Below are 15,839 nucleotides of genomic sequence, written 5' to 3'. Positions count from 1 at the left end.
ACACAGCAAACCCAGGCCCCTTCACTTACCACTAAGTCCCTGTTGACAAGGCAGCCCAGCTCTCCTGGCAACACTGCGTTCCGGATGTCCACATCGTGAGGTGAGACTACAGCTTTATATTGTTCAGGTCAAAGAACTGGACTTCCGTGAGACCCACCATGATGCATTGCCCCAGTTAGACAGGATTTCCATGGTCACATAGATGGCATCTTCAATCTCATCTGCTCTCGCTCTCCACTTTTCCTAAGAAAAAATACCACAGGGCAGCAAGCCTGAACTTAGTACTGCATTGTTCTGTGCCCCCAGGGCCTTCATACAGCATTCAGCCCCATGGTACCTCACAGCACCTGTCCATTGTGGCTATTACGAGGCTGGCAAGACTCCTGTTTGTAAGGTATGTAAAACATCGGGAGTGGACTGGAAAGATGGTTCAATGGGTAAAGGTATTTGCTGCCAAATTTGACAACCCGAGTCTGCCCCTCAGAACCATGGTGGAAAGGGAGAACTGACGCTCTAAGTTGTTTTCTAACCTATACACACACGCACACACAAACACACACATGCACACGCACACGCACAAACTAATAATATTAGTAATAAATAAAACATCAAACCTTAAAGTCATAACTAAAACGCAGGATTGGGTTGGGTGTGGCTCAGGAGATGCTGTAACATCTGAAGTCGGCAGGTGGCCTGGGCTGTGCTGGAGTCCAAACCCATTGTCCCAGGATGTGACCATTTGCAGTCAGAGCCTTTAGAGGTGATTAAATCAAAGGAGGCGCTGGGAGGGCACTTTCTCATCTGCCTGGAGGCCTTAGAAAAGGAGGAAGTCTGGAGCCACAGGGACTAACACCAGGACACACAGAGAAAAAGACCAGTGAGGAAGCCAGCACTTGCAAGGTAGGAGAAATTCACTAGCTGCACCTTGACCTTGGACCGCCGTCTTTGCAGCTATGAAAAAGACCAGTCTGCTGTTTAAGCTGCAGCGTATGCACCGCGTGTAGTCTGACGGCATGGACCAAAGTCTCCCTGTCTTGGTCAGTCATTTGACATTCCCAGCCTGGCGGGGAAGCAGGATGCCACCATCCTAGTCTGGAGGTTAAGCAAGACACCCCCCCCCACACACACACACACCAACATCCTCCCACTCCCACATTGATCAGGGTGAAATAGGCTCGGTTCCCTGGTCTCCTTCCCTGATTTCAGCCTCCCTCCTTCCTAGGAGGCTGTCTGGTCTGGGAGCGTGTGTGAATGCCATCAATAAACAGCAACCTGTGCCATGGCTTCCTAGAGGCCCTCAGGGCCCAACTGCATGCTGGTCACCACGGATCAGCACTCACGAAATGGTGCATTTCCCTGTGTGCACGTGCCTCTGTTAATTAGCATCAGTATCTGCAACGGTTCTGTGAGCAGGAAGCCGTGTAAATGAACAGCAACTGTTCCCCACTTATTTTTTTAATTAATAGCCAGTGAGACGTGCGAGTGCTCCAGCATGGTTTGGACAGCTGATTGCACACGATGAGAATGGGAATGGAGATGGGGTGGTTTGGTGTGAGGACAGGTCAGCTTGGGGCTCCTGGCAGGAACACAGCACCAGCTTGGATTGGTTGAACTGTAAGAATGCAGTTTCCTCATCCTTCTCTAGCATGTAGCCTAGCCAGGTCTTGACTGCCTGGCCTGAGTCCAGGCTTGTAGGACTGGCCTGCCTGATTCTGAGGTTGGCAGGCTCCTGAGCTGATGCATGCTGGGACAAGTGAGTTTGTTGCTGGAGGGAGGGAGGGAACTAGATGGGAGGAAAACTGCTGCAAAGGACTGGGGATCTCCTGCCCAATGCAATCTGAAACACACAATTCCTGAATGGAGATTCCAAATGCAGAGGCTGGAGTCTGAACTGAGAAGTGTCTCCATGTGTCAGTATCCCAGCTGGACACAGGCTGAGGGAGTTACTGACTAGGAAGGCACTGGTCCCTGCGCTCACTGCCCCTCTCACAGACCACTTGGTTTCTTCGAGCTTAGCCACCTATCACTTATTCTTCCTCTGTCATAAGGTCATGTACAGTGGGACTGGCCCTTTCCTAAGCAATCAGTGTGTGCTGTCCTCTGGCCACCAGGAAGGAGGGATTTGTTGACCATACTCCAGGCCAGTGCAGACAAGCTCTTCTCACAGGCAGTGCTGGAGGCTTCCAAGAAGGAGCAGGGGTGGGGCCAGCACTGGGATGAGGCTCGGGTGCAAATGACTCCATGGAGACCAGGAGTGAGAGATTTAGTGAGCTGCAGGTGTAGTGGCCACCAGGCACCCTCAGTGTTTTCAGTGCCAAGTGCCTATAATTTGTTTCTCTTTGTTGTGAAAGTCACACTGCCCTGGATTTTCTGTCTCCTATACAGCAATTTAATCCATATGGGTTCTTACTAATGTGCCCAAGTTACAACACATTGTGAATCTTCCCAGCTCAAGAGGCAGCTGTTCCATTCTGGGGATGGGGGTGGGCCAGGAGCTTTGGTATTTCTCAAAGATGGACTTTGAAACAGGTTATTTATGGGTTCCTCCTATCCTGTGCCAGGCATTGAGTGGCACTTCACCATCCTGTGTGCTCATGAATCCGGACGACTGGCTCCATGTGACAGCCTGCTATCTTGCTCCCAGCCACTCCAGCCACACTGCATTGGGAGATGCCTACCAGTTATCTGCAGCTAACTTTATATGACTACATTTTTACATTTACTTATTCACTGTATGGATGTGTGTGTGTGTGTGTGTGTGTGGTGTGTGTGTGTGTGTGTGTGTGCGTGCGCGCTGCATGTGTGAGCTCAGGTGGAGTCAAGACGGTCAGCTTTCAGGAGTCAGGTCTCCCCTCCTATCGTGTGGTTCTGGCATCAAACTTGTTCACCAGGCTTGACAACAAGCACCTTCACCTTCAAAGCTTATTTCCAGTCCTAACATTTTATGTTTTTGTTTCTCTCCTTCTGGTTTTTGTATATAGTCCAAGTGGCCTCTAACTCAAAATCCTCCTTCTCAGCCTACCAATTACAGACGTTGTCACCACATCCACCAACTTAATTTTCAGTTCTTAACTGTGGGCCACTCTGGATATTTTCCTGCGGCTATGGGCTATTTCTGTTTCTTTTCAGGAACTTCTGGCCTACACCTTTCTTCTTTTGCCTCTATTGCTCCATCGTGCGTATGACTCGGCAGAGAGATGTTGCAGATGATCGTCATCAGAGTCATCCCCACCAACCAGAATGAGTGCTCCAAGGGCCTTCTCCTCAGCCTTCAGGGTGACATTGGTAGGGACTGTCTCCATGAGTATAGGCTCTTCACCTCTGGTCCAGTACTGGCTTCTCTGTTGGCACAACCACCTGGCTGAGATGGCTAGTGTCACTTTCCATGGTCTGCAGGACTCCCAGAAACTTATGTTGTTGTCTGAAATGGGATTTTTTTAGCAAAGAGGCAATAACAAACAATACACACAAGAGAACAACCCCATGAAAGGGACCACAGAGCCTTTAGCATCCACTTGAGAAGCTTGATGCACCTTGCACAAGAGCTCAAGGGCATATACAGGTTCCTCTCCTTTTGTAAACAGCTGGACAATTAGTAATGAAATCAGAGCCCAGGTGGAGAAGCCAGCTGACCTCTCCAGCTGACTAAGAACTTGCTCACAGACAGGGCAAGGAGTCAGCCTTACTAAGAGCTGCCAAGCCACGGCCTGTTTTATATAACCTGGCAGCTAAGAGTGGCTTTATTGTGTTTTAAGCATTGTTAAACCAACAACAAATAACAAAACCTCCAACTGCCAAGCCCGCAGGATTCCCAGCAGGCCCTTTAAAGAAATTGCCAACCCCAGGCTTAGAGACCCACCCTTTGCTATAGCTGGCGTGCACCCACATGTGGCAGAGCCCAAAGCAGAGGATCCAGGCATGAAGAAGGTGGCTCTGGCATAGTGCTGCCTGCTGCAAGAGCTGGAGATGCAAAACCAGCCCTGCGGCTGGAAACCGAGGGAAGCTCTGATTTATGGCTGCAGTGAAAGTGGAGCCGCTTCCATCTGGGGTCTTGCAAATATGCAGGAATGGAGAGCTGTGCCTTGAGCCATCCAGTCTTTCAACACACTACGAACAGGAGCTCCCTGGGGATGGACTCAGACTTGGAGGGCACATGGCTTGGCTGGCACCCCCCCCCCACTCTGTGCAACAGTTTCAATAGCCTTGCCCACTTCCTGGCTGATGACACCGCAGGTCATGCACTTAGTGACCAACATTCAGGCTTCACTGCCAGTCCCTTCCTGCTCCTCAGCCAGGTACTTTGTACAGTCTGCAACAATGCACAGTCCTGCATAATGGCCTGGGAGTATGGCCTATGTGCCAAAGTCATGTTGTGCATTGTAGGCTACAACGGTGTGTTTCTTTTGGGGATCAATTTTCCCTGAAGATCAGAAGTGAGTCTATTTTGCTAGTAGCACTTGCCAATGTTCAGGGCCTATGCTAACATGCTAAGGGACAGAATGCTGCACTGAACATACTTCAACAAAGAAAGGAGTCTCAGGGGCTGATGCTTTGAGGCACTTTGTGACGAGTCAGTTTGGGGACAGGCTCTCTCCTAAGCTATGTGGGGTGCTCCGGTGAAAACCTGAGGCAGATTAAGCCAGTTTAGGTGCAGAAAAAAATGAACAACCAGGAGCCATTGCATGAAAGAAACATATCAGTGCTGTGCTCTGGGCTGGGGGTGAGGGGAGGGTGCTCAGTGCTGTGCTCTGGCTGGGGTGAGGGAGGTGCTCAGTGCTGTGCTCTGGGGGTGAGGGGAGTGCTCAGTGCTGTGCTCTGGGGGTGAGGGGAGGGTGCTCAGTGCTGTGCTCTGGACTGGGGGTGAGGGGAGGGTGCTCAGTGCTGTGCTCTGGGGGGTGAGGGGAGGGTGCTCAGTGCTGTGCTCTGAGACTGGGGGGGTGAAGGGAGGGTGGCTCAGTGCTGTGCTCTGGGGGGGTGAGGGGAGGGTGCTCAGTGCTGTGCTCTGGGCTGGGGTGAGGGGAGGGTGCTCAGTGCTGTGCTCTGGGCTGGGGGGGTGGAGGAAGGGTGCTTCAGTGCTGTGCTCTGGGCTGGGGGGTGAGGGGAGGGTGCTCAGTGCTTGTGCTCTTGGGGGATGAGGGAGTGGTGGTGCTGTGGGCTGGGCGGTGTTGAGGGGAGGTGCTCAGTGCTTGCTTCTGAGACTGGGGTGAGGGGAGGGTGCTCAGTGCTGTGCTCTGGGGGTGAGGAGAGGGTGCTCATGCTGTGCTCTGGGGGATGAGGGGAGGGTACAACTCTAAAGTGCTAGTCAAGACACTCTGAATAAACATAGGCGGGACAGCAGGTCTCCATCGTCACTGGACAGGATTGCGAACATCTGAGAAACAGAGAGGCACACCTCAAGGCTTCTGACTTGTGGCATGCTAGACAGGATTTGATCACAAGGGCTCTGACCGATAGATAGTTTTACCCACTGAGGAATTTCTGATATCATGGCATTCTGGAAGGTGGTAAAGAGTGAGAGGTGGGGTCACTGGGGAATGTCCTTGAAGTTGTTATCTTGCCTGCCTCCTTCCTGTAACTGTCTCTGTCTTGGCTGTTATGACAGGAACTTCTCTCCCCTGCCACAACCTCCCAACCACGACGAACTGACACTTCCGGAACTGTGCACCCCTTAAGCTCTTGGTTGTTTCTGCTAGGTACTGTAGTCAAAGCTAAGCAAAAATGACTACTGCAACAAGAAAACCCAAGGTTGGTGAGACCCTCGAGGCCTGCACCGCTGTGGGCCTTCTGGGTTGGGTTCTGCATCTGCTTGGAGAGTACCTGCTTCCCAAAGGGCCCATTCTGTCCATGGCTTGGCTGCTGCCGTTGGCTCCCCTGCTGCCCCGAACAGCTCAGGATTGGTGGTCACTGGAGTGACGGCAAGCAGCTGAGGGCAGAGGGCAGGAAAGCTGGTTAGACAGATATCCAGTGGAAGCCTGCAGCCCGACACCTCACAGGACAGCAGTCAAAGGCACGGCTTTTCAGGTGCCTGGTCCCACCACGTAGCTATGGGGGCACAAAGATGACAGCGCCAGCCTGGGAGGGTCAGCTTAGAATCCTGTATGTATTCTCAGATCCTTCTGACCAGGGAGGCTCTGGGAAATAACCCTTCCATGAGCTACTGAACAAATGTCACCTCACTACTCATCACTCAACTCACCTGGGCTCTCCTAAGAGGACTGGACCCCAAACACACTCACCTGAGATGATCTGTTCCATTTTAGATGGAATGGATGGGATGTCTGTCTACAGGTGACTGTCGTAGTTAGAACCTTGTGAGGGTCAGGGGTCAGGCTACTCAGGAACCCTGGATCCCAAGGCAGTCAGAAAATGCTGACTGGCTAGTGCCAAGATGGCCTATCTAGTAGGGCACAGGCAATTAGGAAAGAAAGAAAGAAACTCAATTGGGGACTCTGGGTGCTGGCACCCTTTTGCATGTCACCCACCCCACACACAACACTGGGCTTCTTTCTGGTCCTTAACGTAGCTAGCTCATGGCCACCTCCAGCTGTTGCCGGCTCACCTTCCACTTGTCAGAGCAAGCATGGCTCATTCCTGGGCACTCTGTCCCCATCTGTCTATTGCTCCACTGATGTACCTACAAGCTCCTTGCAGTCATAGGTAGACTATCTGGGCCACCTCTGTATCCAGAACACTGGAGCACCTGAATGTGATGAAGACATTTCCTGGGTGCTTTGTTAATTCACATCCTTTATGAGATGCCTGACTGGCCTGGACAGATAGACAGAACTTATTTATTCTCAACACTAAGATCTACTTTGGTGTTATCTCATTGAGAAACAGAAATGGAAGGAGGAAGTGGGGTCACCAGGCCTGGCTGGGCTCCAGCTTCAATTTGCAAATTTGGCCAAGCCACTCAAGTTCCAACTTGCACAGTTGTGAAATGGGTAGAAGGCCAGTGCTCAGGTTGCAGAGAGGAGCTCCTGGACCGTGGAAGGGAAATGGCTGGGGACCATCAAGGCTGTGTGTTTGCGAGGTGAGGGTGTTATATGCATGTCCAACTTGGTTGAGCTCAGCCTCACACTGACCTCTGGGTTGTCCTCCTTGGCCTTCAGCAGACTGGGCCATGATTTTGCTAGTGGTTCCTCGGTATCCTGCAAAGACCACATCAGATGATATATGTAGGGATGAAGCCATTTACTTGCATTCCTCTCATAAAAAGAAAGGCAGAGAAGCAGGGCCCTTTCCACACTTCCCCGACAGACTGGGCAAAAGGCAACCTCTGGGAAGATATGCCAAAGGTTCTTCTCACCAACCAGAAGAACCACTTCCAGACGGAGAGCACAGAGCAGCATGGACAAGAATGTGAGCTGGCAGCCAGGCTGACCTTACAAAGATGTAGCCCAGTTGACCACATCTATAATCCAGCAGAGGACCCTGCCTATTGTGGGGTCACCATGAGCCTCAAGTGGGACAGGCTAAGGGTCTCAGCAGCAGAGCCAAGACTGTGAATACTGAGAAGTATGTAAGGCTGCAGCTTCCAAGGCCTCTGCTCCACCCCACCATTGACCTTCTAAGTTGTTCCTGAGGTCTGAACAGTTACACAAGCAAGGAAAGTAGGCCAGGGGAACAACAGGGACCCTGTGGCTCATGTTCTGGGACCAGCTTCAGGAGAGCCACAGCTTACTGCCTATTCAGCCACCACACTGGCCTGGCATCTTGTAGCATAGGCCTAAGCCATCCCAAATTTGCAGGGAAATGATCAATGATTCACAGGTTAGTGCTTGGCTGTCAGAAATAACCCAGAAGCTGCAAAATGGTGGCTGAAGTGGGACCCTGGACAGGTAGAGAGCAGCGGTCCATAAATAGGTGAAATGCAGTCTGTGGTCAGAGAGGGCTGCTGCTCCAACCTTGCCTGGCCTTGTGTGCCCCAGCCCTCCTTAGCCGCCCCCCCCACACACACACAGGTGCTCGTACCTGCTGTGGAGGGCTGGCTAGCTCAGGCTCTTGCCAAGAAACACCTGTTTGCAGAGCTGCATTTTCCACTTGGATGGCTTTCAGCACAGCCGAGGCATCTTCCTCTCGATCCTCGGCTGCATGTGCTTTCGGGTTGCTGACAAGGGTCTGTCTCTCCGGCTGCCAGGTCCTGTAGAAAGAAAGCAGAGATGTTCTTCAGCTTGTGTTCTCAGAAAAACAGCTCGAAATTCAATAGCTTTTATTGAGGGACACTCTGTAAAAGAACTGGCCAGCCCCTTAAACATGTCAAGGTCTTGAGGGATGATGAAAGCCTGGAGAAACTGTTCCAGATTAAAAGTACCCAGGCAGGCACAATAAGCAGCTGCAATGGACACCTCAGGACTGGGGCCAGTAAAACACTCATGTGCGCGCGCGCGCACGCGCACACACACACACACACACACACACACACACACACACACACACACCTGAAACACTTGAGTTCATATCCCAGCCATGTAAAAAGCTGGCAAAGTCATGTAAGATCTACCCCAATTCTAGGATGGAAACAAAAGGATTCTAATAGGCATGCTGGCTTGCCAGTCTAGCTGAAATGGTGAGTTCCAGGTTTAGTGAGAGACCCTGCTTCAAAAACTAAGGTAGCAATGCTATGGAGGAAGATACCCAATGCTAACCTCTGGCCACCACATGCACCTGCATGGGCATGCATATATGTACGTATACACAAAGAAATAGGGAAAGCTGTTATTGTGGCGAGGAAAGAAATCTGATTATAGCCTGTGGCTTAGATAACAGTTTTATACTAGTGCTAAATACTCCAAAGTTTATGAGTGGACGGTGGTATTATACAACTAACATGCTTGTGCTTAGGAAAGCCATGCTGCAGTGTTGAGTGCAAAGGGAACGCTCTCTATAACTTATTACCAAGAGTTTAAGGAATAAACAAAGAGAGTCATTCCTCAGTCTCCCTGATCTATAGGGGATTGATTCCTGAAGACCACAGGTACCAAGATCCCAGGATGCTCAAGTTTCTCACATAAAAGGCACCATGTTTGTATATAACCCCCACACCCTATACATACTATAAGCACCTCTAGATAACAAAGGCTGTGCCAGTCACTGTTTTGATGACTGGCAAAGGAGACAGAAAGCAGCCCCTCATGGACACCAGGGCAGCTGTGACTGGGTACAAACTTGCCGAGGAAAAGTGCCGTTCTACACTCCTGCCCTTTGCAGACACTGGGCGATGCTGATTAGCTTCTTGCTTGGGCCCTCAATTCTCCTGCCATGCTCTCATCAGAACACTGTATCTGAATGAGCGTGAGGGTGGCACTAGATGCTCACGGCTGGAAGAACTCTTATTGGTAAAACATCCATACTGACCAAAGCAACCTTCAGAGTCAATATCATTCCCGTCACCAAAACAAACAAACAAACAACCAAACCAAAACAACAACAACAAAAACAAGCAAACAAAAAAAATTCCTTTAAATTCATGGCTCAATCAGCTAAATGCTTGTCATGTAAAAGCACAAGGACCCAAGTTCCATTCCTGGAGTCCACATGAAAAAATGACTAGGTGGTACCAGATTGCAAACCCAGCGCTCGGGGGTAGAGACTTGTGGATCCCTGGGGCTTGCTGGCCAGCCGGCCTACCCTGCTTGGGAGATGAAGGCCAATGAGAGACCCTGACTCAAAACAGGACATGAGGATAATATGACACCCAAGGCTGTACCCTGGCTTCCACAAGCATGCATACACATGTGCAATGTGCACACACAAAATCATGCACCCACATGCATATACACACACATACAAAAAATAAGTAAAATGCTGATTAAAATGCTGAAAAATTAGGACTTGGGACTGGAGAGATGGTTCACTGGTTAAGAGTGACTGCTGCTCTTCCAGAGGATCCGAGTTCAGTTCCCAGTAACCATACTAGGTACCTCAAAACCATCTGTAACTCAAGCTCCAAGAGAAATGACACCTTCGCACCTTCTTCTGGCCTCTATGGACACAGGAACACATGCACAGACAGACAAACAGACAGGCAGACACTGACAGACACACATAAATAAAAATATATATATTTTTTAAATGGACATAAACTAGGTGTGGAGGTACACAGTTTAGAAGGCTGAGGTGGAGGATTGTTTAAGCCTAGGAGCCAAAGTGTTAGGGTGCCTGGTCTCACACAACTAAACAAAAACCACCCCCACAACAAAACAAGTGGCTGAAGACCTGAATAAATGCTTCTAAAAGAATCGACAGGGCTGGAAAATGACAGTGATTAAAAACACGTACTGCTCATCCTGGGGACATCACTCAATTCCCAGCCACGGTATCAGGTGGCTCTCAACCACCTGTAACTTTAGCTTCAGGCCAGAGCCTCTATGGGCACCTGAACTCATGTACACATACTCACACAGAATTAAAAGTAATAAAAGACAACCTCAGGGAAAAAAAAAGAGAACATCAAAATCTATTTTTAAAAAGACTCGTCAAAGGGCTAACAAGTATATAACAAACGATCAACCACACCTAAACACTAAGCAAATGCAGATCAAAAGCTATGGACCTCAGTTAGAATGGCTGTGTGTGTGTGTGTGTGTGTGTGTGTGTGTGAGAGAGAGAGAGAGAGAGAGAGAGAGAGAGAGAGAGAGAGAGAGAGAGAGAGAATATTAATTACCCAACTATCCATGTTTACTGCAGTACAATTGGAGAAAGTTAAGTCAACCGAGGTGTTTGTGGCCGACTAATCTTTTGTATATGCCGTACACATACAGTGGAGGAGCACTCTGTGGTAACGAGGTTGGCTCCTGTCATTTGCAGGACCGTGGATGGAACTGGAGGGTGCTCTGTTAAGTGACATAAGCCAGGCACAGCAAGAAGTATCACATTCTCATTCGCTAGCAGGGACAAAACCACACAGCAACACGGAATTGAGGAGAAAGGTCCCTAGCGGTTGCCAGGGGACAAGAGAATACAGGGAAGATACAAAGAGGCTGGGTAATGAGGATGAGGTACAGTAAGATCTGGGGACTGGCTCTAACGTTTCATGGCACAGTGGGTGATTCAGTCCACAGCAGTTAACCAGACATTTCCAGAGCTTGAGGAGAACTTAAAGGTTCCTGCCACAGAAATGGTGATGTCTGAGGAGACGGCAATCCTCACTACCCCAAGGTGACCATCATGCATTACACCCTAGATCAGCTATATACTGTTCAATTACTGCATGGTGAATACAACGATACCTGCCCTCCTCAGTGGCCCTGTGTTCCCAGGTCCCCAGACATGCAGCTCCCTGGGCTGGTTTCCAGGATAGCCAGTGTGCTACTGACCTTGACTGTGGATGGGACTGCACTGAGAAGCACCCAGAGAGTGAGTGTTCATGAGGGTCAGATCATTAACATAGTCCAACAGATTTTATTTTACATTTTTCTTTATTTTAATTATTTACATAGTGACTGAATGACTTATGTATGTGTGGGCATACGTGTGTGTGTGTGGGGGGGTGCACTGTAGAGATGATGTCCACTGTAGAGGACAATTTGGTTCTCTCCTTCCACCATATGGGGCCTGGGGATTGAATTCAGGTACTCAGTGTTGGCAGCAGGCTCCCTCACCTGCTGAGCCGTCTTGCCAGCCCTCTATGAAAAATCTGAATGGACTCTCGGGAAGTGCCACTGAGGAAGGTGGAGAAGTAGGTTGCTAGGGAGAGCCTTTGAAAGGTGTATCTCATCTTTGAGCCCTACCTTGATTTGTTTGTTGAGACAAGTCTCACCATATAACCCAAGCTGGCCAGAACTTGTCACACTCCTCAGCCTCCCAGAGGATTACATGTATCTGCTACTGTGCCTGGACCCTGGTCACCATGAGGTCAGCAGCTCTGCTCCACTCCACCCTTTCTGCCATGCTGTCAAACCTTAAAGAGGGGCCATCCAGTGAAGCCAAGAGACCAGGAACTGAAACCTTTGAAGATGTGGACAAAAAGCCTCCCTGCTTCTCAAATGTTCCTTTCAGGTATTTGTCAGAGTCACTGCAAATGCCTGGGAACTGAGGCAGGCACTGGCAATGATGCTGCCTGCCAAGTCACGTGCCTGGAATAGGTGTGCTTCTTAATGCCAGTCAGCATTCTCCACAGGGACTGTGCTCCTCATGGAGATAAATTATATATACATATACATACATACATACATACATACATACATACATACATGTACCTGTACATATACATATATATGGCTAGAATGTGGAATCCTTAATGTTATGGGAATCCAGGTGGGTAAGAGGGTGGTGAGGACCACACTTGGTACAGAAGGGCTTGTGTACCTAAAACGGCCATGAGCCAGGAAACAAGGAAGGAGGAAGCTGGAGGCAGTGGTTGGACTTCTCTGCTGGAGATCCTAACCACAAACTCACTCTGATTCTGGGGTGGCTGAGGCAGGAATGGACTCCCAGCCTGGTGAGGGGTGCAGAGTGGCAGGCTCCTGACCTGCACCATACTGTGGCCTTTCCTAGTTGAGGGAGACACTGCTCTGGGTGCAAGGAATGCAGCAGGTGGGACAGCCTTCCCTGGCCTTACAGTCACAGGGCTGGGACAGATATGGAGTAGGCACAGAGGAAAAGGCTGGACATGATGGAAGCGGACATATCTATCACTCAAGATGAAGTCAGGGAAGAGGACATCTGAGAGAGGAGGCTGGAGGCAACAAGTCCATGACTACCAACACCAGGAGGCTGCTGCAGACCAAGGAGTGGCAGGTGCTAAGGCCCTAAGGAAGGCAGAGCTTGGCATGCTGAAGAATGATCAGGGGGCTGGAATGGGCAGCAAGGTTAAAGAGGGTCGATAGAAGTCTAGGGAGCTTGCAGCTGGGTTCCATGGGCCTTAGCTACTCTTTGAGGCCATCCCTATCTTGTTTACTGCTGCATGTCTGAATCTGGCATTCTAACTTCTGTCAATGAATGGTGGGGAAAACTCAGTCTCAAACCCTGTAAATCTCAGTGTTTATGAATGGCATACAATCTCTAACTAGGAAAGTGCAGCTGAAAAGCCCACACCTGCTGCAGACCCTCCAGATGGTCTTGTGCATAAGGAGCTAGGACCATGTACAGAGCTCAAAGAGCATCAGAAAATGTCCAGTTGACAGGAGGCTGGCCAGGACAGCAGACTCCAAAACACTGACAGTCCTTAACTATACCCACCTCTCCCCTGCCCACAACCCTCAAAAATCAGTGCCCAAAGAGCTGCATGGTGACCCTTGGCTTTTGACTGCTAGTTTGTAGACATTGGACTCCGAGTTCTGGGCCTGCACTGGAACAGTGGCCCAGAGACAGCTGGGAAGTCCACAGCATGGCCTCCAGGACAAGGGCACAGTAGGCTATACCACCCAGCACAATGCTTGACTTTGTGGGAAAGGGGCCAGTTCTGTCCGCGTGACGGCTTTGGCACACTCTCCCATAGCGCGATCATGGGTGCTGTTGGTGCCCTGCTAGCAGTCTTATGCTAAGAAGGTGGGTATGAAGTTGTCACCATTAGGAATAGTTGGCTCTGCGTTCTACCACCCGTGCTGTTCCGCTGCTGCCTTCCCCGGATACGGAGTCCTCCAAGTCACACTGCTGACGGCCACCACCTTTCTGTGTGCTCCCTCCCACCGCAACCACCTTTTAACTCTTTTTGACGCCCTCATCTCTCACTTGCACCAGCACTGGCCTGAATGTCACACGATGGTGAATTTATTCTCACACCGGGTCCAGGGAATAGTGGATTTATTCACTCTGTAAATCTGAGCCACTAGCAAAAGCCAAATTGCACATTTTAATTTATCCCAAACTGCTCTTTTTGGATGGAGAACCATCCCTCTTCCAGTAACTCCATTCCCTTTGCTTCCCTGCTGCTTGGCTTTCTTCTCTTGGCTAAAAACTAAAGGTGTGTTGTCCAGGAGATTAGCCATGAATCCAACACATCACAAAGAACCTACCACAAGGTGACCCGCCTCTCTCCCAGCTGCGCCTCAACAAGCTCTAATTCAGAACCCCAGCAAAACTGCCTCTGACTCCATTCCAGGGTCTTAGAGGGTCACCCAGGAACCCACTGCAGTGGCAAAGATGAAATGTGAGATCAGTAAGCACCCATTGTTCTGATCACAAACCAGCAACCCACAGTGAGATCTGCAACAGTGAAACATGGGTGGCTACATGCTATGGGAGTTCCACTGTTTCTTTTAAAGAACTGCAGAGAGATGCTGGACTAGTCCACTCCCTCATTGTCATAATCAAATGGATACTTTATGGAAACAAGAGGAAAGACCTCGGCGCTTCTACCCACTGCCCTCCGCCTGCAGATTCCAGGCCCGCAGAAGGCAGAGAGAGCACCCTGGAGGCAGGACAGGGAGAAGGAAGCTGTCAACCTCATGGCAGGTGAGGAGCAGGGAGGAGGAAAGGGCCATGGCAAGGTTTCTGTCTAGGCATGTCCCCAGAGACCTACTTCCTTCAGCTGGGTCCTGCTCGCCAGTTTCCAGAACCTCTCAAAACAGTACCACCAGTTGCAGACCAATCATTCTACAAATGTGACCAACAGGACATTCCCTATTCAGACCACTACATTTTGTTACTGTTATGAATTTTAATGTAAATATCTGATTTATCTGATATATAAGCCCTGTGAAAGGGTCATGTGACCCCAAGGCATTGTGATCCACAGGTTGAGAACCAGTGCTCTAGAGAACCCTTATTAATACACTGCTCTAAGAACCAAAATACCAGGAACAGCTGGTGATCTGAGTTTTACCAGATAGACCCAGTGACATGCATTTTCTTGTGTAAGCATATGATGATTAATCTTAATCGTCACCTTGATTAGCTTAAGAACTGTCTGGGAAGATTAGTGAAATACGCCTCTACGTGTCTGTGAGGTGTTTCCCAGCAAGTCTAGACCTTTAGAGTTCTAAACCAATGAACAGATTATTTCTTGATGGAAATATGAAGGCATTAGGGGTAGGGCCTAGGTGAATGGGTAGATTCTTAGAGACACATCCCTGGGGCCTAGACTTTGCACTGGCCTCTTCCTGTATTCCATTTTCCTCTACTGCCTGTCTACCATGAAGAAGTTGTTCCCTGGCACACTCTGGACACCATGATGTTCTTCTTAGGACAGACCAGGAAACACAACCCAAGTGACCAGGGAATAAACCTTCTGAGACCGTGAGCCAAATTAAATCCTGCTTTCCTTAAGTCATCTCTGCCAGCACAGGGCCGCAGCCACAGCTGCTTCAGCACAATGGCCTGTGTGCTGGCTCCCCTGTGGCAGGAGCATGCAGCTGCTTCTGCTGTCCTCACACAGGACCTTCACAGCACCCATGGTGTCGTTCAGAGAAGCACCCTTTCTGCACGCTTCTCAGACTGGGTAGGTCTGATCATTTCTCCCTGTCCACAGAGGCTGCAGCCTGGGCCAGGAAACACAGACTCTTGAACTCACACTGTGATTATTAGGAAAGGAGCATCTTCCCCCAACCCTTCAGGCTTGCAGAGCAGAGAAAAAGGAGCCTGGAGTCCCTGGCTATCTCTGGCCACCAATAAAATGCCTGCCTGCTTGTGAATGAGAAGTGGTTCCCACAGTGAGTTTCCTCACCAGCAACCTCAGAGGCACCCAAGAACTCTTGGAACAAATGCTTAGGTGTTTAGATCCACTGAGTCAGATAGTAGGGGGCTGGGCTCAACCATTCTGAGGCAAGTCCAAGTTTGACAACCACTTGATCTGAGGAAATATACCTAAGTTCAGAAGAAATGCCTTTCTGATAACAGTGTGAGCACCTGGACCTCACAGGCCTAAGACCCCACCCACAGATGTGGGCTTTTTGTGT

At 49.8% G+C, this 15,839-nt stretch overlaps 1 pseudogene; it reads right to left on the bottom strand.

Annotated features, from left to right (window-relative positions):
* Positions 1 to 15,839, bottom strand: part of LOC114700318 — a 120,013-nt pseudogene that overhangs the window by 54,533 nt on the left and 49,641 nt on the right.

This window comes from Peromyscus leucopus, unplaced genomic scaffold, assembly GCF_004664715.2.
Source record: "Peromyscus leucopus breed LL Stock unplaced genomic scaffold, UCI_PerLeu_2.1 scaffold_471, whole genome shotgun sequence".
NCBI classification, from domain to species: Eukaryota; Metazoa; Chordata; class Mammalia; order Rodentia; family Cricetidae; genus Peromyscus; species Peromyscus leucopus.
Note: the sequence above shows the minus strand (reverse complement) of the source record. Positions and strands in the feature narration are given on the sequence as shown.